This window comes from Rattus norvegicus, chromosome 12 (genome assembly GCF_021556685.1).
Source record: "Rattus norvegicus strain SHRSP/BbbUtx chromosome 12, alternate assembly SHRSP_T2T, whole genome shotgun sequence".
In the NCBI taxonomy this organism is placed as follows: domain Eukaryota; kingdom Metazoa; phylum Chordata; class Mammalia; order Rodentia; family Muridae; genus Rattus; species Rattus norvegicus.
Genome location: NC_141545.1, coordinates 43706519 through 43730672, shown reverse-complemented (window position 1 = coordinate 43730672; position 24154 = coordinate 43706519). Strand labels below are relative to the sequence as shown.

The 24154-nt window shown below is 47.3% G+C and overlaps 1 long non-coding RNA gene across 1 annotated transcript; it reads left to right on the top strand.

Annotated features, from left to right (window-relative positions):
- Positions 1-17221: 17221 nt before the first annotated feature.
- LOC148002341 (uncharacterized) lies at positions 17222-23619 on the top strand. The gene is made up of 4 exons (XR_015634965.1): positions 17222-17372; positions 18328-18393; positions 22468-22748; positions 23198-23619. It is a non-coding gene; the product is annotated as an uncharacterized LOC148002341 (long non-coding RNA).
- Positions 23620-24154: the final 535 nt, after the last annotated feature.

Sequence of the window (24154 nt, the reverse complement as noted above, 5' to 3'; positions counted from 1 at the left end):
TGACCAAAACCTTTTAATTTTATTTGGTACTCAAAACTGCATTTGTGTTCTCTCTCTCTCTCTCTCTCTCTCTCTCTCTCTCTCTCTCTCTCTCTCTCTCTTTCCTTTCTTGTTTTTTTTAAAGTTTTGTGTTTTCTTTTTTCTCTCTTTTTGCTTCCTTCTTTTTTTTTTTTAAACTGACCCTAATAAACAGAACAGGGTAATCTATGTGGCTGAGAATGCGCAAGCTTGTGAGTGTGTTTGCACGTGAGCGTCCTATGTGATCTCGTCTTTTTATGTCGCTTAAGGGGGTGGGTGGGTGAAAAATCAAGTACTCGTTTCTTACATTTGTGCGCCCATTAATGCCTAATAAATGCCATGTGCTTAAAACAGTGTATGAGAAGTGGATACCATTTGTCTGTCTTTCTCTCTCTCCTCTCTCTCTCTCTCTCTCTCTCTCTCTCTCTCTCTCTCTCTCTCTTTCTGACTGAATAGAGGGATGGCTATTGGGAAGAGGAATCAAGGAGGCTTGTGGCTGACTTTTCCCACCATGTGTTCTGTCCTGCTCACCCCCTGGTATTTCAAACCCACCACTCCCAAGTAGAGTGGAGCAAGAATATAATATGGTCCACAGGAGTAGAACCTTGGGATGCAACGTCTTCAAACTGAATTTATGTGGGCATTAGGATCAAAGGCCTTAAGGAATCCTTCCTGTTCCCTTTTGCCTATTGCCTGATAGAAACAAATTGAGGGAGGAAGGGGTTGATTTCCGTTCAGGGTTCTATCCATGTTTGCTTGGCCTCCTGTGCTGGAGCAGAATATCGCCGTGATTGGAGTCTGGGATAAAGAGGCTTCCTTTAGTGCATGGTGGACTGAAGGAAGAGAGATGTGAGAGGTCTGGGCACCTTGTATAACCTTCCAAGGCCCGCCCCTCCAGTGACCTACTTCCTCCAGCTAGCCCCGCCCCATCATCCTGTCCCTTTCAGGATAGCAAGCCAGCCAGGAAGAAGGTCTCAAAGAAAGCCTGTGGGTGACGTTTCATCATAATCAAACCATAACAGGAGCTGGTCTAAAAGTTGGTTCTATCTCACTGTAGATATCATCCTGGCCTGGGTTCTCTGAGATGTCTTTCCCCGAACTGTTTTGAAATAGGATGCACTGAGGCTCCCCATGTAGACAGCTTAGGGACTGGTATTTTTGTCGATATTTTGTTTGAGCCAGGGTCTCTTTCTTATTTAGTTCTGACTGTATAGAAACTCCATATGTAGACCAGGCTGGCTTACAGAGAGCCTCTTGCCTCTGCCCCTGCATCTAAAATGGACCAGCAGTTAATCGACAACACCACCAGGAATTTCAGTTTTGTACGTCTGTCACCCACAATAGATGGAGCGGCGGATTAGCTAGGAGGCTGACTTAATTAGGGTTTTATTGCTGTAACAAGACAGCATGACCATGACAACTCTTATAAAGGAAACCATTTAATTGGAGCTGGTTTACAGTTTCAGAGGTCTGCTTTATTATCAGCATGACAGGAAGAATGGTGGCAGGGAGGCAGACATGGTGCTGGAGAGGTAGTTGATTGTTCTACGTATGGACCGATCATCAGGAAGAGAGTGAGCCACTGAGCTTCGCTTGAGACCTCAAAGCCCGCCCCGGCGACATGCCCACCACAAGGCCACGCCCACCACCACAAAGGTCACGCCCACCACCACAAGCCCACACCCACCACCACAAAGGCCACACCCACCACCCACCACAAGGCCACACTCCCTAGTAGTAAGACTCTTACGGTCCTGTGGGTGCCATTGTCTTTCAAACCACTACAGAAGTTTAGTGCTGGCCGGTGTCTGGGGGCTGTCCCAGCAAGAAAAGTGGCTGCTACAAACATGAGGACCTACCTCCATCCCCAACCGGTGTCCACATCAAAAGTCAGGTGTGGGATGCACGCCTATAATCCGGGTGGTGGGAAGTGGAGACAGGAGGATCCTGGTAGGTGGTTGGCCAGCCCTACTGAATCAGTGAGCTCCAGGTTCAGTGTGAGACCCTGCCTCAAAACAGTACGGTGGAAAGTGATTGAGGAAGATACCACATGCTGACCTTTGGCCTCAATAGGCACGTGCGGGCATGCACGACCACAAGCACAGAGGTACATGTGAACAGGAACACATACACATACATATGCACACACACAACACCAAAAACAAAAACAAGCCAGTGTTGCTTTTTTGTTTGTGTTTGTTTTTCAATTCGCTTTTGATACTGGGGGCTGGAACGCAGGACCTCATGAATATTAGACACATGTTCACTGTGGTAATGAGCCATGCCCCAAGCCTACTGCTCAAACACCCAGGTTTTGATTTCCACACCCTTCAAATGACCAAAAACATCAATGTGTGTTTCACCAACCCAGGAAAAGGAGCAATTGGCAGGCCAATTACACACATGTTATTCATTTAATACAGGCTACCTGGTACTTTTTCCTGAGTTCTTTTTTTTTTTTTTAAGATTTATTTATTATATATAAGTACATGTAGCTGTCCTCAGACACACCAGAAGAGGGCTTTGGATCCCATCACAGATGGTTGTGAGCCACCATGTGGTTGCTGGGAATTGAACTCAGGACCTCTGGAAGAGCAGACAGTGCTCTTAACCTCTGAGCCATCTCTCCAGCCCCCGCAGTCAGTGTTCTTAATCGCTGAGCCATCTCTCCAGCCCCGAGCACAGAGTTCTTGAGAAGTGTGAATTAATCATGAAGAAACAGCAAACAAAATCCCATGTCTCCCACCTACAATAGAGAAACCAGGTCCATGGCTTTCCTGGATCCGAGGGTCTGAATTACAAAGGTTACACAGGATAAATACTGACCAGCGATACGTATTTAATCTTAAGCATTAGTTTCAGACAAACTGGACCATTTGACCCATTCATTTGGCCAAATGGACCATCTAAACACAGGAGGAGCATCCTTTATCCAAGTGCTTGGGACCATGTTTTGGAAATTTGGTTTTGGGGACAGTTGTCTTTTCCACTGTCTTTGAACTGTGTGGCTGCCAAGGGTACAATGGACAGGAACCTTGGGGTGTCGGAGTGGGACTCAGGTACAAACGTACACTTCCTGTACACTTTACGTACATCAGGTGGAAGTAATTTTGTGTGCTGTTTTCAGCGCACCTGCGCTCTGACTTTAAGCCTCACCGGCGTGTATGAAGGGGAATCTCCTACTCAGATTAGTGCTCCTGATGTTTTGGATGTCGGAACATTTTGGGTGACATATGTTCTGGTTAGGGATGCCCAAGAAGGAGAGTTTGGGTTCCCATCTTCGCCCCGCGGACACTTGCTGCCGTCCTAAAATCATTAAGAGTTTTAATGAAGAGCACGTTCCCAAGCTTTGTAAATAAAAAAACAAAACAAGCAAAACCCACCCACACACAAAAAACCCAACTCAATCTCTCTTTGTACATCAACGATGACTACCATGGAGTTTTTCTTTAAACCAGCAGATTTGGGGTCTAATACTCAGATGCCAAATCTTCTCACCGTGTGGCTGTCAAGGGTACAAGGACATTGACAGATTCTAAATCTACTGAGTGCTCACTTTGATCTGGGCTCTCTGGAACTGTTGAGAACATTGGGACAAATAAGGTGATAGGAACCCAGTACTCCACAGTGCTTATAACTTAGTAAAATAAAGAGTTTTTAGTCTTGCGTTTTGAATGAAAATGGTCCCCATAGGTTCATAGGGAATGGCACTACTTGGGAAGGATTAGGAGGTGTGGCTTTGTCGGAGGAAGTGTGCCACTGGGGGTGGGTCTTGGGATTTCAGAAGCTCCAGGCAGGTTCAGAGTCTGCCTGCATGCCGCCATGCTTCCCCAACATGGTGGTAATGGACTAAACCTCTGAACTGTAAACCAGCCTCCAATGGAATGCTTTCTGCTGTAAGAGCTGCTGTGGGGCTGGAGAGATGGCTCAGTGGTTAAGAGCACTGACTGCTCCTCCAGAGGTCCTGAGTTCAATTCCCAGCACCGCATGGTGGCTCACAACCATCTGTAATGGGATCCAATGCCCTCTTCTGGTGTGTCTGCTTATATAAAAATAAATAAATCTTAAAAAATAAAAGAGTTGATGTGGTCATGACGTTTCTTCAGAAATGCTAAAAAAGACCAGTCTGCTTCATGGGTGGACTGTAGTGCTGGGGAATTACGAAGGCAGAGTTCACATCATGAGCCATAGCACAAGGATCAAACCTGGTCTACGGTGCTGTGTAAATGGGTGGTTGTGTGTGAGAAAGCACGTGTGCATGTGTGTGTGTGTGCATATGTGTGAGTTTGTATGTATGCATGTGTGTGAGAAAGTACATGAAAGTGTATGTGTATGTATGTGAGTGTGTATGTATGTGTGTGAGCATGTGTGTGAGAAAGTGTGTGTACATGGGTGTGTGTACATGTCTGATGTGAGTGTGTGTATGTGTGTGAGAATGTGTTTGAATGTGTGTGAGTGTGTGCATATGTGTGAGTGTGTGCATGTGTGTGTGAATGTGAGTGTATGTGTGGTATGATATATGTTTGAGAAAGTGTGCATGCACGTGAGTTTGTATACATGAATTTGAGTGTGTATATATGTGTGTGAATGAGCATGTATGTGTAGTGTGTGTGTGTGTGTGTGTGTGTGTGTCTGTGTGTGTGTCTGTGTGTAGGCATTTGACCTGGGTCTAGTAATGAATGGGAACTAGGCAAGTAAACGATTGGCGATTAGTGTTTTAAGCTGAAAGGGAGACACGGGTGGGAGACCCAGGTAGACAGGGGGAGGCATTGACCGTGATCATTTATTCCATCAACAGACCTGTGTCGAGACTGTATCATGCGTGGCAGAAATGCTCATGGTGGCAGCTCTGTCTAGTCAGCGCCATAGCTGGAGCCAGTCCCAGCTGTCAGTCAGTGTTCTGCTTCAGACACAGAGATGCCTGGATGCGCATGCGCGTTTCCACTGCCTGGTGCAGCTGCTCGGTCCTCATAGTCAGGGGAAGCTGTTGTCCTGGGCTGAGATATACTTTCCTTGTTAACAACAATACTTAGAGTCTCTCTCACACAGACACCCCTCACACACACTCATATAACTCACACACTCACATCCCTTCACACACTCACACACTCACAGCCACACTCACAATGCTTCACAGATGCACATATACACTCACACATGCTCACATTCCTTCACCCACATTCACACATAGTCACACACTCACACAATCACACATGCTCACATCCCTTCACAATGCTCACATGCTCATACACTCACAGTTTGACACACTCACATCCCTTCACCCATACTTACACTATCACCCGCTTACCCACTCACACAGTCACATGTTCACACATACTCATACACACATTCAGACACACTCAGCATACCTTCACAATGCTCACTCATATACTTACACACTCACACACTCACACACTCACACTCATACACTCACACACTCACACACATCCATTTACACACTCACACACTCACACACTCACACACTCACACACATCCATTTACACACTCACACACTCACACACATCCATTTACACACTCGCCCACTCACTCTGTATTGGGCACTTTCCTTTCTCTCGTGGCCTGGATTATTAAATTCGCCCCATCCCTTGCTGCCCCTTGGGTAAGACCCTTAACCTCTTTGACCTTCTAGTTAATCGTCCTTGGGATGGACAATTCCAGGCATTCATCGCAGACAGTGCTGATTGTGGTGAGGAATCAGTGAGGCCATGAGTGTGGAACGCTCAACACAGAAGCCCAGTGGTGAGGAAATGCCAGGGAGCCCTCAGTTGATAAAGGAGCAATCGGTTTCTGCTATTGTGGCTCTTTATCCTCCTCCTTTTTCTTCCCCATCTTTGTTGTTCTCAGAAATCCACCCCGTGATCGTCTACTGGTTTCACAGTAGACATAAGCCCAGTGGGAGTGAGGAAACACCACACTTGTTACCCGTTACCACCGGCATTACTGGCGGTGTCTTCGCCAGCACAGTCACTATGGTCACCACCGTCACCATCAGCACTATCTTCATCATCACCATCACCATTCCTATCTTCCCTATCACCATCATCACCATCTCTACCATCATCCTCTCCCTCACCACCACCATCTCTGTGATCATCACAGCCACTACCATGTTTCTCCAAGGCAGTTTGGAGGCCTTTCTTGCCCAGAACTGCAGGTGTCTAGGGCCAGGAGGGCTGTGCAGAGGCATGAGCATTCCACATTTGCCCCCACATCAGATGAGTTCCTCAGAGGACACATTCCACCATTTGGGAAGGGTTCTGTCTGTCTTAGGATTTATCTATTGTCATATGACCTCTGTGTGTGTGTGTGTCTGTGTGTGATTGTGTGTGAGTGTATGTGAGCAAGTTTGTGTGTGCAAGTGTGCGTGTGTGCATGTGTGCATGTGTGCATGTGAGTGTGCAGGTGTGTGTTTGTGAGTGCCTAAGTATGCATGTGTGCATGTGTGTGCGAGTGTGCATGCATGTGTGTGTGTGTGTGTGTGTGTGTGTGTGTGTGTGCATGCGCACAGACATGTCTATACACTCCAGATAGGGCATCACCAGTAAAAACGATCCCATCCGAGTCTGGAACTACCTGCAGAAACACGAAGACGCTAGTCATTATCTACCTATTATGATGAGCTGCAAAGCCAAACCCTGCCACACATGTGAGGACCTGAGTTCAGGTCCCCAGCGCCCACATAACAGCCGAGCATGGTGGCACATGCCTGTTACCCAGTGCTGGTGGCCAAGGCAGGCAGACCTTAGAGACTCGTTGGTCATTTTTTCAGCGTCTGTCATTGTTTTCCTTTGAGATGAATATCTGGAAGTCCAGCTGTCCTACCTTCTTCCAACCCTCTCTGCTGCCCACCTCTTTTCCTTGGATAATATGGAGGCACATAGGGTTGGGGACAGTGTTCAAGGCAAGGTAGTGTACTGTATTCTAACTTCTGACACAGGCTGTTCTTGGTAGGCCATTCCCCGCCCCTATTCCCACCCGTAATCCCTGTGGCATTAAGGGTAGAGAATCTCCTAGAAAATAATTTTTCAAGTCCTGCCTGATCAAAGATCCATGTAAAGGCTTTCCCCTCTTTTTTTTGTGACCTCTAAGGAAAAAAAAAAAAAAAACCAGCCCCAGCCAGAGCTGCAAATGAACCAGCGATACGTTTGCAGACTTGTCAGCTAAACTAGGGCCATCCCATCACATCCTTCGCTGGGACAGAACCAGAAGGAAGCAATTCTGTGCCCACTGAGCGTCCAAGCTGGGGGTATGTTAGTGATTAAGGGGATCTTGGCCTGGGGGAGGCAGAGAGATATGGCTCAGAAAGCCCCATAAATCTCCCGTTTTATTCAAAATGTGTGCTTTATAGTCATTTCCTGGCCAATGGCTGCCTTGGATAAATATATGACATATCTGGATTTAGCTTTCGGGCTCCAAGCTGGGGCTGGAGTGGAGGGCCAGGCATTCTGAGTATTTCCAAGAGTGGTGAAGGGAGCGGATAACAAGGCTCTTTGTCTCCCGGAGTCACCCACGTCCACCATCAAAGGCAGAAACAGAAGTCAGCGCCAATTAGTCCGAGGGAGATAGAAGTCCACCTGCTCTTCCCTCAGGCCTCCATTCCTCTCTGCCACCCTCACCACCACCCAGCACCTATTTGTGAGGGGTGACTCCCAGGGTTTCAGCCTCTGCACTCCATGGATTGCATTTCAGTAGATCTGCCAACTCCAACATTTGGCCAAAAGACCTTGGCTTGGAGGATCAAAGTTTGGCAAAAATAGCTTTTTAAAGGGGAGGTGTGTGTGTGTGTGTGTGTGTGTGTGTGTGTGTGTGTGTGTGTATACACCGGGAATTAAACCCAAGGGCTTATACATGCCAGGCAAGTGCTCTACTCATTGTGCAACACCTCCAACCCTCTTTTTCCTTTTTAATTTTGAGACCGAGTCTTCGTATGTAGCCAAGGCTGACCTCAAACTTGTGATTTCCCTGCCTCAGGCTCCCGAGTAGCTAGAGTCAATAGGAATCTGCTACCATATTCGGTTTATGCAGCAGGGCTGGGATTCGAACCCAGGGATTCCCATATGTCAGGCAGTTGTTGACCAACTCAGTCACGTTCATCCTCGATGTGGAGCATTTCCAGTCTGATGAGCTATAGAGCCAAAGCTCACGGTTGTGCCCATGAAGAGATCTCAGTCCAGGGAGGCATTGGGCCCCTCACTTTGGGACAGTGTCTCCGAGGGTCCCTTACTGCAGGACTGTGTCTCTTAGGGCTCCTTACTGCAGGACTGTGTCTCCTAGGATCCCTCATTGTAGGACAGTGTCTCCTAGGATCCCTAACCTTGGGACAGTGTCTCCTAGGGTCCTCACTGCAGGACAGTGCTTCTGAGGGTCCTTCACTGCAGGACTGTGTCTCCTAGGGCCCCTCACTGCAGGACTGTGTCTCCTAGCCACCCCCTCCACTGTAGAACAGTGTCTCCAGGGGCCCCTCACTTCAGGACAGGACAGTGTTTTTGAGGTCCATTCGCTGTACTAAAAGACGCAAGTAAAGATTTAGAGATTTCAAACATCAGGCGGGTCACACGGTGATGCTGAGCCGCTGCAGACTTCACAGGTTTGGCTTGGATCTAGGAAGACATTTTCCAGAAGCTACAGAAAGCAGTGAGGACCCAATCTCCAGCACCCAGGGCAGCACAGGTGCAAGGTCCAGACCTCTTTGTGGCACCAATAAATGGCATATAGTTGTGTGTCATTAAAAGTGAGCGAGGCTCAATTGTCAAGTGTTTGTCTTGCAAGTGTGAGGATCTGAATTCGATCTTCTTTTTAAAGGATCCCCTTTTTAAATTTGATCCAGTTTTTTAAAGGGGGTATGGATATGGTAGTGTGCACTGGAAAGGCAGAGACTGGTGGATTCTTTGAGGACACTTGTCAGTTGGTCTAGCTGAATTGGTGAGTCCCAGGTTCCAGTGAGAGACTGTGTCTCAAATAAAATAAAAGCAACAAGAAACGAAGAGGATGACTTCTGAAGAACAACAGCTGAGGTTGTCCTCTCTCTCTCTCTCTCTCTCTCTCTCTCTCTCTCTCTCTCTCTCTCTCTCTCTCTCTCTCTCTCTCTCTCACACACACACACACACACACACACACACACACGTTCTCTCTCATATACATACTCACACAGAAACATACAGACACATATATGTACACATACACTCAAACAAACATACACTCACATACATACTCACCCAGAAACATACAGACACATCCACACACACACACACACACACTCACCCAGAAACATACAGACACATGCACACACACACACACATACACACACACTCACCCAGAAACAGACACATGCACACACACACACAAACACTCACACAGAAACACATTCAGACCCATGCATGCACACACACACACACACACACACACATACTCACACAAAAACATATTCAGACCCATGCATGCACGCACACAAACATACTCATACAGAAACATATTCAGACACATGCATGCATGTACGCACACACATGCATAGAAGGGGAGAGAGAGGGGAATTAGAATTATGGTACTTTAAAAGGCTAGTCTTGCGGGCTCTATTCAAGGTAGAAGCAATAATGATAGTCAAGGGAGCCTGTGATTGGATGAGGCAGTGGGGAATGACAGATTTGCTGGGCTCAGTACAAGCTGGGGCTGGGGGGCAGAGGCAGGCAATCAGTCCAGGGGTGGCAGCATCTATGGACAGACATGGATAAAATGGAACCTCAAGGGCCACTGGACACACCTATCCACTAGGATGCCTACTGAAGGTAGCCAGTGTCTGGACAACCCCCAGGGAAAAAGGAGGACCACAAATGATGATTGGAGGGCAGGGATATGTGGACAGGTGAGTGTCCTTCATTGGACTTAGCCATTGTTTAACTCAGTCCTTCCCCAGGGTGATCTCTCCCAAGAGATCTATTAAGGTCATCAGAGGTTCCTTCTGGCTTGTGAAGTCTTCAGATCAGCTGTGTGATCCCAAACAACTTACCCAACTTCTCTGAGTCTCTACTTTGCAATCTCTGAGACAGGGAGAATTAGTCTACCCACTTCACAGCAGTATGAATGGCCGCAAGCATGTTGGGAGATCTAGAGATCACTAGAGTGACTGCCTGCACCATAACTTCCCTCTCCCTCACTTTCTCTCTCTGGGCCTCACCCTTCCCTTCCCACTTGAGGGAGACAAGCTGCAGTTTCAAGTGCTTCCAGTCCCCTAGGAGGAGATTTGGAGAAAGGACTAGAAAAGTCTGCATCTCCAGTACCCAGCACCTAGCACCCAACACCCAGCACCCAGCACCCAGCACCCAGCACCCAGCACCCAGTACCTAGGCTAAGGAGGGCTGAGTGACCAGCATGACCTTCTCAGCTTGGAAATCCCATTCTTCAGAGGAAGCTGGCTAGCCAGGGCATCCTGCTCCGAAAGCCCTGCTTCTCCCCTCCCCCAGGAGGAGACAGACAGTCCTGTAGATAGTGTCAGGAAAGATTAATGGGGTGAGCTTATCTTGCTGAAAGAGACACAGCTTTCCCCGTCCTCCATCCTAGCCTGAGAACTGTGCTTTTCCTCTCTAGAGGCTCGCAGCAGTGTGTGTTCTTCCACGCATGCACCCCAGGTAGTTTCTTCGCATCTGGCAGAGTGGCTAACCTGCCTTCCTCTCAACTGCTCATAAAACAGGACGCCATTCTGACTTCGAAGAGGCTGAGACTAGATTCTGGAAACTTGAATAAAGAGTGAGGTGAGAGAGAAGACAGGGGGTGGGGAGGAGATCGAGAGAAGACCAAGGAGGAGCAGAAAGAGAAGGATAGAGGAGAGAAAGAGGGGAAGAGAATAGGAAAAAGAAAAGAGAGGCTTTAAGGAGGAAGGAGGAGAAGAGGGGAAAAAGGGAGAGGAAGAGAAGAGGAGGAGGAGGAAGAGGAAAAGGAGGAGAAAGAGGAGGAGGAGGAGGAAGAGGAGGAAGAGGAAGAAGAGGAGGAGGAAGAGGAGGAAGGGGAGGAAGAGGAGGAGGGGGAGGAAGAGGAGGAGGGGGAGGAGGAGGGGGAGGAAGAGGAGGAGGAAGAGGAGGAGGGGGGAAGAAGAGGAGGAAGAGGAGGAGGAGGGGGAGGAAGAGGAGGAAGAGGAGGGGGGAGGAAGAGGAAGAAGAGGAGAAGGAGGGGGAGGAAGAGGAGGAAGAGGAGGAAGAGGAGGAAGAGGAGGGGAGATGACAGCACCTCTCCTACCTGGCTAGCCCCTCCCCTCCACCCCTGAGACAGTGACTCTATACTCTAGAACTGCATTCCAGAGCAAAGCACCCTTCCTGGATTTGGGGCAGGAGACAGTGGGGAAGTAGAGGGACATTCACAATTTCAGACTGAATCCTAAATCTAGAACCACAGAGACAAAGAGGCAGAATGTTTCCCAACAGGACAAACCCTCTTATAAAATTCTTGGGGCTCTGATGTAACTTGGTAGAACGTTAGTAATGGTGCCTTTCTAGGTGGTTTGAGGGGACCAAGAAGGGGTGGGGCCCATGGCTTTATCTAGAAATCCAGTTTTGACCTCTGTCCTTCCCTCCCATCCTTTTCTTCTGTCCTTTCATCTTTCTCCTCCGTTTCCTCTGTCTCCTTCGTCTCCCTTCATGCTTATCTTTCTCTCATTTGTGTAACACTCGGATAAAATAGTGAATAACAGTGAGAATGGAAACTCAGCAATTAGGTCGCTCAATGTATTCGAAAGCAAAAACTAAGGCTCAGAGAAGGGAAGGAGCTGGCTTGACCAAAATCACACAGCAAGTCCCTGGCAGGGTGGTCACAGGAATGCTCAGGGGACATGTGCTGTTCCTCTGCTCCCACTCAACATGGACACCAGGCACATTACAGAAAGAGCTGGAGCAATCCTATGCCTTGATGCCCCTGACTTAGAGTGCACAACACATCCTAAAATGATCAGGTGTGCTAGCTAAGGTCTGCAGACCAGGGCCGGAAAGTCACCTGGTGGGTGTTTGGAGAACAGCAGGAAGCAGGGGGGAAGTGCTGCCTTCTACACACACACCCACCAGTAAACCCCCCACCCATCTACTCATTTCTCATCTTCCCACACATCTATCCATCCATCCTCCATTCACCTATCTGCCCATCCATTCCAATCTCTCATCCATTCATTTATCTACCTTTAATCCTTGCATCCCTCATTGACTTGTCCACCCATCTATGCACCCATTCCTATTATCCATCCATCCACCCATCCATTTGTCCATCCATCTATCCATCCATCTGTCCATCCATCTATCCATCCATCTGTCCATCCATCTATCCATCCATCTGTCCATCCATCTGTCCATCCATCCATCCTTCCATCTGTCCATCCACTGATCCATCCATACATACATACATAATACATACATACATCTATACATACATCTGTCTGTCCATCCATCCTTCCATCTGTCCACCCACTGATACATACATACATACATACATCTATACATAACATCTGTCTGTCCATCCACCTATCCATCCACCTATTCGTCTATCCATCCATCCATCCTTCCATCCATCCATCCATTCATCAACTGATCCATCCATCCATCTATCTATCCAACCATCCATCCATATAACCAACCATCCACCCATCCTCCCACCCTCCCTCTACCCATAGACACATCCATTACAGCCACTCATCCATTTACCCATCCATTCATTCACTCACCCACCCCACCCACTGACCCAAAGGCCAGGATCTGCCTCTCAGGAAGAATGAGGTCAAATAATCAAAACTCGTGGTTTATCCTCAAAAACAGAAAAGGGAATATATGTAAGTAGCGGCTATGTCTCAAACTGGCTTCTTCAGAAATTAGACTCTGAGATAATTTGGTGTCGATAGGTTTATTAGGGGGTGTTCTTGGGATACATCTGGGGTACAAAAGAGAGAAGGAAGGAGTAGATGAGAGGAGGGGTGGGCTGTGACAAAACTTCCCTGGAGCAGACCCCACAGTCATTTCTGGGTTAGTTGTCTATCTCTGTACCTAGTTATGAATTTGGCATGTATTCAGCACCTTATAGCTTGTGAGGATCAGGTGTCCAGAGATCATCCTGTGATTCAGGGACTCACAATTTTCAGATCCAAGTGTGGGTCCCATGTTAAGAATGAGCCATGGAAAGGTAGACTTCTAAAACCCCAGTGCTGTTGGGAGAATTAAGTTTCCTTCAGGCTACAGAACTATAGATTGCAGCTTCTTGTCGGCCGTGGATGGAAGTCACACTTAGTTTCCTGTTCATGGGTTTCCCAACATGGTCACTGGCTTCCTCAAAGCCAATAAAACACTTTAAGAAGGTTGGCTGTCCCAGTTTTATATGACAGGATGCCAGAGTGACAGTTGTATCATTTTCTTCTGCATTCTGTCTTAATGCATGTGTGCGTGCACACGCAATGCCTGTGAGAGCCAAAGCTCACTTTGGTTTTCATCTCTCAGGTACTGTCCACCTTGGCTTTTTACTTGTTTGTTTGTTTGTTTGTTTGAGATGGGGTTTTTGCTGGCCTGGAGCTCCAAACAGGCTCACAGGACTGGTGGGTGAGCCCAGGGATCTTCAAGTCCTAGCCTCCCCAGCACTGTCATCACAAATGTGTGTCAGCACCCTTGGCTTGCTTGCTTCCATGGCTCCTGGGCATCACATCGGGCACTTTACTGACTGAGCTATCTTCTAAGCCCCTCTTATACATTCCAAGAGTAGTCATAGGTTCTACTTACATTCATGAGAAGGGGAGTCTATAAGGACATGAGAGAAAGAGCACAGGAATAATGGGTGACCTCCTTAGGATCACTCCACTACCATCTGTGAGGCTGGGGTGGCTATTCTAAGCTGATCCACGTTGGAGACAGAATTGCATTCACATCTCCCCATAAAACTATCACTGGATGTGAGCCACTGCATAAAAAGATGTTGGCCCAAGAAGAGATGACTTTCTGTTGATGAGGCCATCTCTGACAGCTTGACAGCTGAGGGCTGCGAGCCGAGGATGTTTTTAGTGGGGCACTCATTCTCTCATTCTCCTTCCTAAAGGGGAAGTTCCTAAACAACTCAGGCATACAGCTATACAGTGATATGGAGCCAGCATTAGACATGACAGAAGCCACCCCTCTGTGAAAAAGTGGAATGGGAAGTCTCATCCATGTCCACACGAGTGAATGATTCAGTCATCATCCTGCCCAGGTCCCAGTACCCATGCTATGTCTATGTTCTCTGATTTCCCAGTGAGGTTTAAGACTCTTGATGCTATGAACAGGTGGGTTGTTTTGTGATAAAGCTAATTGTAATTTATCTAATTGATGGATAAATGGATACATGAGTGAATAGATTCAAGGCATGAATGAAGAGAAAGATGGCTGGGTGGGTGAATGGATTGTTGGATGGATAGATAGATAGATAGATAGATAGATAGATAGATAGAGATAAATAGATAGATAGATAGATAGACAGACAGACAGATAGATAGATAGATGAATGATAGATAAATTGATGATTGGATAGATAGATGATAGAGAGAAGGCTAGGTAGGTGGATGGATGGTTGAATAGATGATAGACAGACAGATGATAGATGAATGGATGGTTGAATAGATAGATGATAGAGAGAGGCTAGGTGAGTGGAAGGATGGTTGAATAGATAGATAGATAGATAGATAGATAGATAGATAGATAGATAATAGAAGTCTAGGTAGGTGGATGGTTGAATAGATGATAGACAGACAGACAGACAGATAGACAGATAGATGAATGGATAGTTGAATAGATAGATCATAGAGAAAGGCTAGGTGGGTGGAAGGATGGTTGAATAGATAGATAGATAGACAGATAGATAGATAGATAGATAATAGAAGGCTAGGTAGGTGGATGGATGGTTGAATAGATGATAGACAGACAGACAGATAGACAGACAGATGAATGGATGGTTGAATAGATAGATGAGGGGTTGGGGATTTAGCTCGGTGGAAGAGCGCTTGCCTAGCAAGCGCAAGGCCCTGGGTTCAGTCCCCAACTCTGAAAAAAAAGAAAAAAAAAGAATAGATAGGTGATAGAGAAAGGCTAGGTGGGTGGAAGGATGGTTGAATAGATAGATAGATTGATAGACAGATGATAGATAAATGGATGGTTGAATAGATAGATGATAGACAGATGATAGAGAGAAGGCTAGGTGGATGGAGTGGAGAGATAGGTAGATGGATAAGTGACTGTATAGATGGGTAGATAAATGGGATGGTGGAAGGGTAGGTGGATTCAGTGCATGGCTGGGTAGAAAAGTTCTTGCCAGAGACAGACCTACTGCTCCTGACACCGCCACGACTCTACGAGTGAAGATGGCTTCTATGCACAGCACGCAGAAACAGGTGGTAGACTGTCTTCTCTTAGGGTGCGTGAGGTAGCACTGGATTGATATCCCTAGAACTCAGTCGTTCAAACCTCTTGCTTTCATCGTAGACCAGCTGAAGTCGGGTAGTCCTGCCTGCCAGTTCCACACCAGGAATAGAATAATCCAGACTTATTCTACCCAGAGGACATAGCCCCTCCCACCCCCACCAAGGAAAAGTCACAGAAGGTCATGGTCAGTCTGTAACCCCATGCAAGGATGAAAAAAACTTTGGGGTCTAACTGTAAGAACCGGTTTGTTTCAGGAGTGACGTGCTGCTGCCTGCCGCCCAGTGAATTCGAGATTTATCTCTGACACCAAAGTGTGCAACCAATCAATACCGGGGCTGATGGTCCACATGAAATGGCTGTCTGAAACAAATCTATTCACAGATGGGTTAGACCCAATACTCTCACTACATGTTCCTGTTGGGAGTTAGATTGTCCGTAGGAAGTATGGGCTGTGGGGGAATCAAACGTTGGTTGTGTTTATCAAGCTTTGGGGTGGGCTAACCTGATCGTCTACAGTCCCGGAATCTGTTCAGTCACATGGGGAGATTTTTCTAAAGCACCCTCTGATTTGAAGAGTCTTGGCTAGAGCAGGGCGGTATTGGGTCTGAAGAGAGAGAAAAGAGGAGAGAGAGAGAGAGAGAGAGAGAGAGAGAGAGAGAGAGAGAGAGAGAGAGAGAGAGAGAGGAGAGAGAGAGGAGAGAGAGAGAGGAGAGAGAGAGAGGAGAGAGAGAGAGAGGGGAGAGAGAGAGGAGAGAGAGAGAGGAGAGAGAGAGAGAGAGGAGAGAGAGAGAGAGAGGAGAGAGAGAGGGGAGAGAGAGAGAGAGAGAGAGAGAGAGAGAGAGAGAGAGAGAGAGAGAGAGAGAGAGAGAGAGAAAATCTGGCTTTAAACCGCTCCCAGACAGCAGGCTCTTAGCGCCTAAGCCTCTGAGGGGCGAGATGCTCTTCTTAAGAGACCTTGGAGCCAACACCTGGTAGAGATTGATTGCGAGACAGCTAAGGCGGCTGTGTGATTTATGGAGTAGAGCTATTGTGACCAAGGTGTGTGGACTGCTTGGGAGGAACGCATAAGGCTAGGGACGTACTTAGGGTTCCATTCTGGAAGGAGTGGGAGGAGCCCACAGAGAGGAGTGGGAGCTGGCAACAAGACTGTGGGAGCTCTTCTCTAGGGATCTGAATGTCCACGCCTCACATTCATCATGTGGATGATCGGTCTCCTGTGTGAGATCACGTGTCAGGAGGCCTCCGCGCTCGCCCCGGTCCACCCTTTTGGCCTCAGCAAATGTCTATCTAGTTTCAAATCCGTGCCAAAGGCTTAATTCACACATGCTCTGCTGAGAGATCAAGACTCCCGAGACTCCCGGAATTGGGGCTTTTTGCACCCCGCTCTTCTTTCTAAGTGCCTTTTGTTTTGTTTTGCTTTTTGTTTTGTTTTGTTTTGTTTTCAGACAAGGTCTCACTGTGTGGCTCAGGCTGGCCTTGGACTCAGGATACTCTCTTGCTTTAACCCCCCAAGCTCTAGGATCGCAGACATGAGCTGCCCAATTCTTTTGTGGGGACTTTGAAGATCTTTGTAGTCCTTGGGGGATACTGGCAACTTCCGGTGAATTTCCTTGTAACTCTCTATCCTGTAAGTCCCGAGTGCTTGAAGCAGAGAACAAGTGAGTTCCTCATCTCACAGGCCTTTGCAACAATGAGAGGCATGAGGTCACGGGGGGGGGGGGGGTTCTAATCTGATACGTGAAAGGACGGATGACTCCAAGGAAACGAGCGAACTCACAGAGGCTGTGGAAACACACACAAGCCTGCACAGGTTCAAGCTAAATGGGGTTCCAGTACTGAGTAGAGGAAGCGGAGCGAGCTAACCAAGAAGCTATCTGTAATTGACACCCATTGACAAGAGGGAAATTAGTTTCTCCAGGGGAGTCTCGCTAGGTATACAAACTGCCCTTAAGGGCAGGTCCTATGCCCAGGAGTGGTTGGCCAACATGGAGGAGACTCAATGAGCTGGGGACCGAACCCAGGGCCTTGCGGTTGCTAGGCGAGCGCTCTACCACTGAGCCAAACCCCCAGCCTCAATGGCATTTTTGTAGGTGGTGGTTTGGCCTCGTTTTGCATCATTTGGGCATTTTTTTTCTTTTAATGGTCTTTTGCTTGCTTATTTTGGTTTCTATTTTTGTGTTTTTATGTATTGTTTGTTTTCTAGACAGAAGGGGGTGCAGAGCTGGGGGGGTGATGGGGAGGATCTGGGAGAAGTTGAGGGACGGGGAAAGCATAATCAGAATATATTATATAAAAATTCAATGAAAGAAAAGACAGAGGAAGGAAGGAAGGAAGGAAGGAAGGAAGGAAGGAATGTCATAGAAAATATTTAATCTCAATCCGAGGTTTCTACCCCATCTTTGATCATTCAGCCCCCAGATAAAAGATACAACCTTTATATTTATAATAAGCCTCAATCATCACTAATGCTGGGCAGATATCTGCCCTCTATGCTATTAAAACCTATTTCCCATTGGTAACTCTAAGATATTACTTAGTTTTTTTCATCTGGGTCGCTCTTAACTCTGACTAGCCAGCCCTCAGGGCCAGGCTTTCTTGACTCCTAACCCATGCTTCTTTCTCCTCTCTCCCCCTTCTTCTCCTCTCCCCCTGGTCTCCTCTGACCCCCAAGCCCAGGAACTCCAAACCCTACCTACGTCTCTCCTGCCCAGCTATTGGCTGCTGGCACCTTTATTTAACCAATAGTTTTAAATCAAGGAGCAACATCATTCTGTACATGTAGTTTCTCTTGTTCCTGGGAGCAGCCAGGCCTTGGGGACAATAACTATCAAAAGATCAAATCTGAACAAAGAAAAAAAGAGAATCCTTAGTTACCCACTTACCTTAGTAGGGATGGTTGTCAAGAAGAAAGTGAACAGAATGGCATAGGAGAAAGAAGCCTACTTCACAGCTGGTGAGTGTGCAAATTAACCCACACTGTGGAAATAATCATAAAAACTCCAAAAGAAACTACAATGGGGCCCGACTGTTTCACTCTTGAGCACACACCCGATTGGAGCTACTTTGTCATTCCAGGAGACACCTGCACACCTACGTAACATGTAACACTGTTTACAATAGCTCAGACACAGAACCAGACCCTATACCCATCAGTAGATGTACAGGCAAATCAAACTGGACACACATGCACAACAGAATATTACTCAGCCCTGAAGAAGAACAAAGCCATGCAGTGTGACGAAAATGGGTGGAACTACAGATCGTGTTAAGTGAAATAAGCCAGATTCAGAAAGACAAATGCTACATGCTTTTTCTCAAGAGCAGGATCTAGGCTGAGGATCCCGGAAGAATAAACATGCTGATGTAGAAAGCGATCATCATTCTTTGAACCCAAGAGATAGGGTCTGCATCCTGACTGTGCAGCCTTGATCCTTAACCTCTCTGAGAGTCTCTCTTTACTAATCCATGACATAAATCACAGCTTTGTGTTTAGGTCATAACAGAGACAGTGAAAATGGTGACAGTGCTTACCTCAAGGGGCAGTACATCAAAAGAACTCACCACAGGAGACATGAGATAAGAAAGAGAGAAATCTACCTATCTCAAGCCATTGCTACTTCTGACCACATACTTATAGATCATGGATGTCTTAGGATTTCACTGCTGTGAACAGACACCATGACCAAGGCAACCTCTTATAAGAACAATATTTAATTGGGGTTGGCTTACAGGTTCAGAGGTTCAATCCATTATCATTGAGGCAGGAGCATGGCAGTGTCCAGGCACTGGAGGAACTAAGAGTTCTACATCTTCATGTGAAGGCTGCTAGAAAAGTGACTTCCAAGCAGATAGGATGAGGATCTTAAAGACCACGCCCACAAGGACACTCCTACTCCAACAAGGCCACACCTTCTAATAGTGCCACTCCCTAGACCAGCATAGTGATACTGCCACAATGGATATTTCTAGTGAAGAGAGAAGTTCTGTAACCTACTAGCTTAAAAAATTGTTTGCATGTGCACATGCATGTGTGCACGCTATGCATGCTCTCACATGTGTGTGGTGGCCACAGGAGGTCACTGAGAGTCCTGCTCCATCCAACTTCACCCTATTCCCTTAAGATAGGTTCTCTCCCTGAACCTGGGGCTTGCCAGCATCATCTCGACACAGTAATTGGTGGGTTTTAGGCTCCTGTGACTTCAAACCTGGCCAGTGACATTCAGCATGGGGGCTTTGTTGGTGCTGATGAGAAAAGAAACCCTGACTCTCTGCAGGCCTCAGCTCTGAGTGAAGAAGTTTCCACAGTAACTCCCTGTGGCCTGTATCCTTGAAAACATCTTACAGAACAGATGCTCAGAGTGCTCTCTAGAAAAAGAGGTACACGAGACTCAAGGTAGCCATTTGCTGTATGTGTGTGGTGTGTGGTGTGTGGTGTGTGCTTGTGTGTGCATGTGTGTGAGTGAGCACATGTAAGCCAGAGGGTCCCATCAGAATGACTTCCCCCAACCTGTATCCACCTTTATCTATCTATCTATCTATCTATCTATCTATCTATCTATCTATCATCTATCTATCTATCATCTATCTATCTATCTATCTATCTATCTATCTATCTATCTCTCTATCTATCTATCTACCTACCTACCTGTCGATCTCTGTTTTGAGATATGTACCTCTGCTGTCCTGGAACTCACTCTGTAGACCAAGCTGGCCTGAAACCCACAGAGACCCATTTGCCTCTGCCTCCTACATTCTGGGATGAAAGTTGAGAGCTACCAGGCCCCCATTCCACCTTCCTTTAACCTGAAATCTGCCATTCAGCCTAGAGTGCCTGGCCACCAAGCTGTAGGAATTCTCCTGTCTCCACCTCCCAGTTCTGGGGTTGTAAGTGTGCATCACCATTCCCTCGCTTTTATGTGGGTGTTAAGGATAAGAACTCAAGTCCCGAGAGTGTTGGTGTGGTTTTAATTTGCATCTCCCTGGTGGAAATTCTTCATTTCAAAATTGTATTTATACAGCAAACATAAAAAAACAAAAACAACCCTCAGAGCCTCAGGCCATTTCCTTCTAAGATTTCGGGATATTTTTTAAGACATGAAAGTATTTAATAAAAAACTGGGCAACAACAATGGCCCTTTAAACAGTGAGCCATGTGGCAACACGTTTAAAACATTAACATCACATGTCTACATATTAAACTACTCAGTAGTTGTGCATTCACGGCATTAAAGCACTTAGTCTTACTCCCAGGAGTTTCTTTTCCAAGGCAGGATCTCGCTATGTAGCTCTGGCTGTCCTGTAACTCATTACGTAGGCCAGGCTGGCCTTAAACCCACAGAGATCCACCTGTCTCTGCTTCCTGAGTGCTGGGATCAAAGGCATGCACCACTATGACCTGCTTTTACCTATGACTGCAGTGGTCCACCTGGACCTACCTTGCACATGGCTGTCACATTTAATCTGCACTTGACCCTAAGAGGGAAGGTCTAACCTGATCTCTTTTTCAACGAAGCTTTAGAAAGCGCACTCCCATGTCTATCACATTCAAGTAAGGGGGACTTGTACTCAGTCTCGTGTCCCTAGCTTGTCCATGCTTGGCTCTGTACTTAGGGATTTATGAAGAGCACACATGGCTGAGATGGCTCAGTGGGTAAAGTGTTTGCCCTGCAAGCATGAGGACCTGAGTTTGGATCCCCAGAGCACCTGTAGTGTTAGCACGGGGGAAGTAGAGTCAAAGGGCCAGCCAGGCTTACCAATCAATAAGCTCTGCTGGTCCATCCATTGCTCTGGCATCATCTAGTACTCTTCTGGGGCCCTGATGGAAAAAGGTATTTTCCATCCATCTTCCATCCCCGTCCATTATTCATTTGTTCAATCAGTTCATTCAAAGGATCTAGTCTGTAAGTCTAGCTTGGTTTGGGATTCTGGAAACTCGGGTGGAGGTAGAAGATAAGGATTATATTTAGTGAAGGGATACACTGGGCATGAGCCACCGACGGTCCAAACAAATGGAGTCATTCTGACAGCACAAAGGAAACAATTGTGGGGAGAGTGATGGAGTATCCCCACGTTGAACGAAGGTTGAGTTCCTGAATCAGGTGACTCCAAAAGAAGCTTGAAGGAGAGGATGAGTGAACTAAGGTTGGAGGTTGTGAGGAAAGTCACCCAGGGAGCCTGCTGGCTTGGGCTGGCTCACTTGCCTTGTCTTCTTTACAGAGGAGAAGGAGAAGGAGCCCTTGCCCATGAAGACTCAGTTATACGCAAGAGTGCACCAGATAGTCTTACCTTAACCAGCACGAGCTAGAGTCATCTGAAAGGAGGGGATGACCCTCAATTGAGACAAAGACTCCATAAGATCCAGCTGTAGGGCATTTCCTTAATTAGTGATTTACAGGGGAGGACCACACCCGTTATTGGTGGGAACATCCCTGGGCTGGTGGTCTTGGAGTTTCTAAGAAAGCAGGGTGAGCAAGTCATGGGAGCAAGGCAGTAAGCAGCACCCCTCCACGGCCTCTGCCTCACCTCCCACCTCCAGGTTCCTGCCCTGTTTTGAGTCCCTGTCCTGACTTCCTTCAGGGACGAGCATCGATGTGGAATTGTGAGCCGAATAAACCCTTCCCTCTCCAAGTTGCTTTTGGTCACGGTGTTTCATCACAGCAATAGTGACCTTAACAAAGACAGGAACCATTTTCCCAGGTCAGCCGCTTGGTGGGAGCCCCTTGCTGGTTGGGACAATTGGGGACCCTTCCAGATGGGTGCTTTAGATTTCCTATTGTCTCCTCCTAAGGTCGGCCTGTAGTTTTCTAGGAGACAGTGGGAATGGGTCCTGGAACAAAGTTCAGGAGGCAGCCATATACTTTCTCTCTGAAGTTATAGTATTAGGTTAGCAATTAAGAGCTGGTTAGCAAGTCAGGCTGGGCATCCCAGCCTGCATCCCAGGTGAGCAGAATTGAAGTACGACTGACTCCTTTTCTTTAAATTTAACCTACCCTGACTAGATTTTTTTTTCTTCCATTTGCCATCCCAGACTTCTGGTCTCCATTGTTTGAAACATGATTGCTGAGCGGTCTTGCAGTCAGAATGAGGAACCACTTCTAACCACTTCCTTCACCACACTAAGGATGTCTGAGCATGCAGAGTACTAGCCTGAGGCACTATTAGGCTTTACTACCCGACCTCGGAGCTGCGGTTCAGCTCTGTTGGTGAAGCAAAGGAGCCAAGGGACATCATGCTCCCAGCATCCCCTCATCCTGTCAAAACTTTGGTTCCTTTGTCTGTAACTGAGGGCAGTAGTAGCAGCCTCTTGAGGTACTGAAGTCTGAATAGAAGTTGGACATGGAGGTATAGGCCTGTAATGAGAGGTATCCAGGAGGCTGAGGCAGGAAGATTGTAACTTTGAGAACAGCCTGGGTAACTTAGTGAGACATTGTTTCAAAATAAAAAGTTAAAAAAACAAAACAAACCCAGGACACTTGCTTAGGATGCTTGAGGACCTTTTTCTTAGGATGCTTGAGGATCTGTGTTCCAATCCTCAGTAAAAGAAGAAGGGGAAGGAGGAGGAGGAGGAGGAGGAGGAGGAGGAGGAGGAGGGGGGGGAGGGGGGGAGGAGGAGGAGGAGGAGGAGGGGGGGAGGAGGAGGAGGAGGAGGGGGGGGGAGGAGGAGGAGGAGGAGGAGGAAAGAAGGATGGTAATGATGAGGAGGAAGTGTGGTTTTGTGTGGGTTCTGTGGTCTTGAACTACAAGTTCTTTCCCCATAGAGTCATCTTCCAAGCTGGACTCCTCAATGGCACGTCTCTTAACCCATCCTCTGCCTCCTCCTCGCTCACAGGTAGATTTTCTTCTCCTTGTATTAAATCCATCCAGCACATGGGGAGTTAGCTGGACCCATCTGGCTCAGCACCAGCCTTTGCAAAGCCTGCTCCGGCATGGCCCATCACACGCAGGACTCAATGACTATTTCCATTCAGTCTTCCCACAACAGTGCCAGCCAGTTTGCAGATGTTGTCATTGAATGGGTTCCCGGTTCCTGTGACTTGAAACACAACTGCCCTGCAGTTCCATCAAATTGCTTCAGAAGGACTTTTTTTTTTAAGTTAAAAAAAAAAAAAAGCTAACAAAACTAATCCGTGGCTGTTCTTGAAGTGGAATCATTTGGAAATAAAATCTCTCCACAAAGTGAGCTTTGGCTGTACTTCTTCATTTTGGGTCCAAAAATGACTTTCTGAGAGCATGTTAGCAAAACTCTGGCGCAGCGGGCGCAGGAGGCGGAGGAGGCTCCATCTCCAGGGATGCACATTCATGGTCCAGCACTCAAACACTTCTAATTCCGAGAGTCCAGGCATCTCATTAGACAATTCATCAAACTCCACACAGGAAAAAGGACTTGGTTTCAGCGGCCCTGGCACTGCCTGAAGCTCAGCCCAGGCTTGTAGCCTCTAGTGATTAGGGTCAGAGCCAAGAGAGACCTTCCAGCCAGCAGTAGGCTTGGAGGATTTAGGGTTTGGGCAGGAGACTGGGGAGGGGTCTGTCGGCCTGGCTGTTGGCCTAGGCTGAATACTGGAAATGGGTCTTGTGGGCTCAGGTGGGTAGCTCTGTTAATATGTATAAAGCTGTGCAAGTAGGAAGACCCGAGTTTGATCTCCCAGTATTCACATAAAATACCAGACACGGCGGGGTATGCTTGTAATCCTACCAGTGTAGGGGAGGCAAGTGGA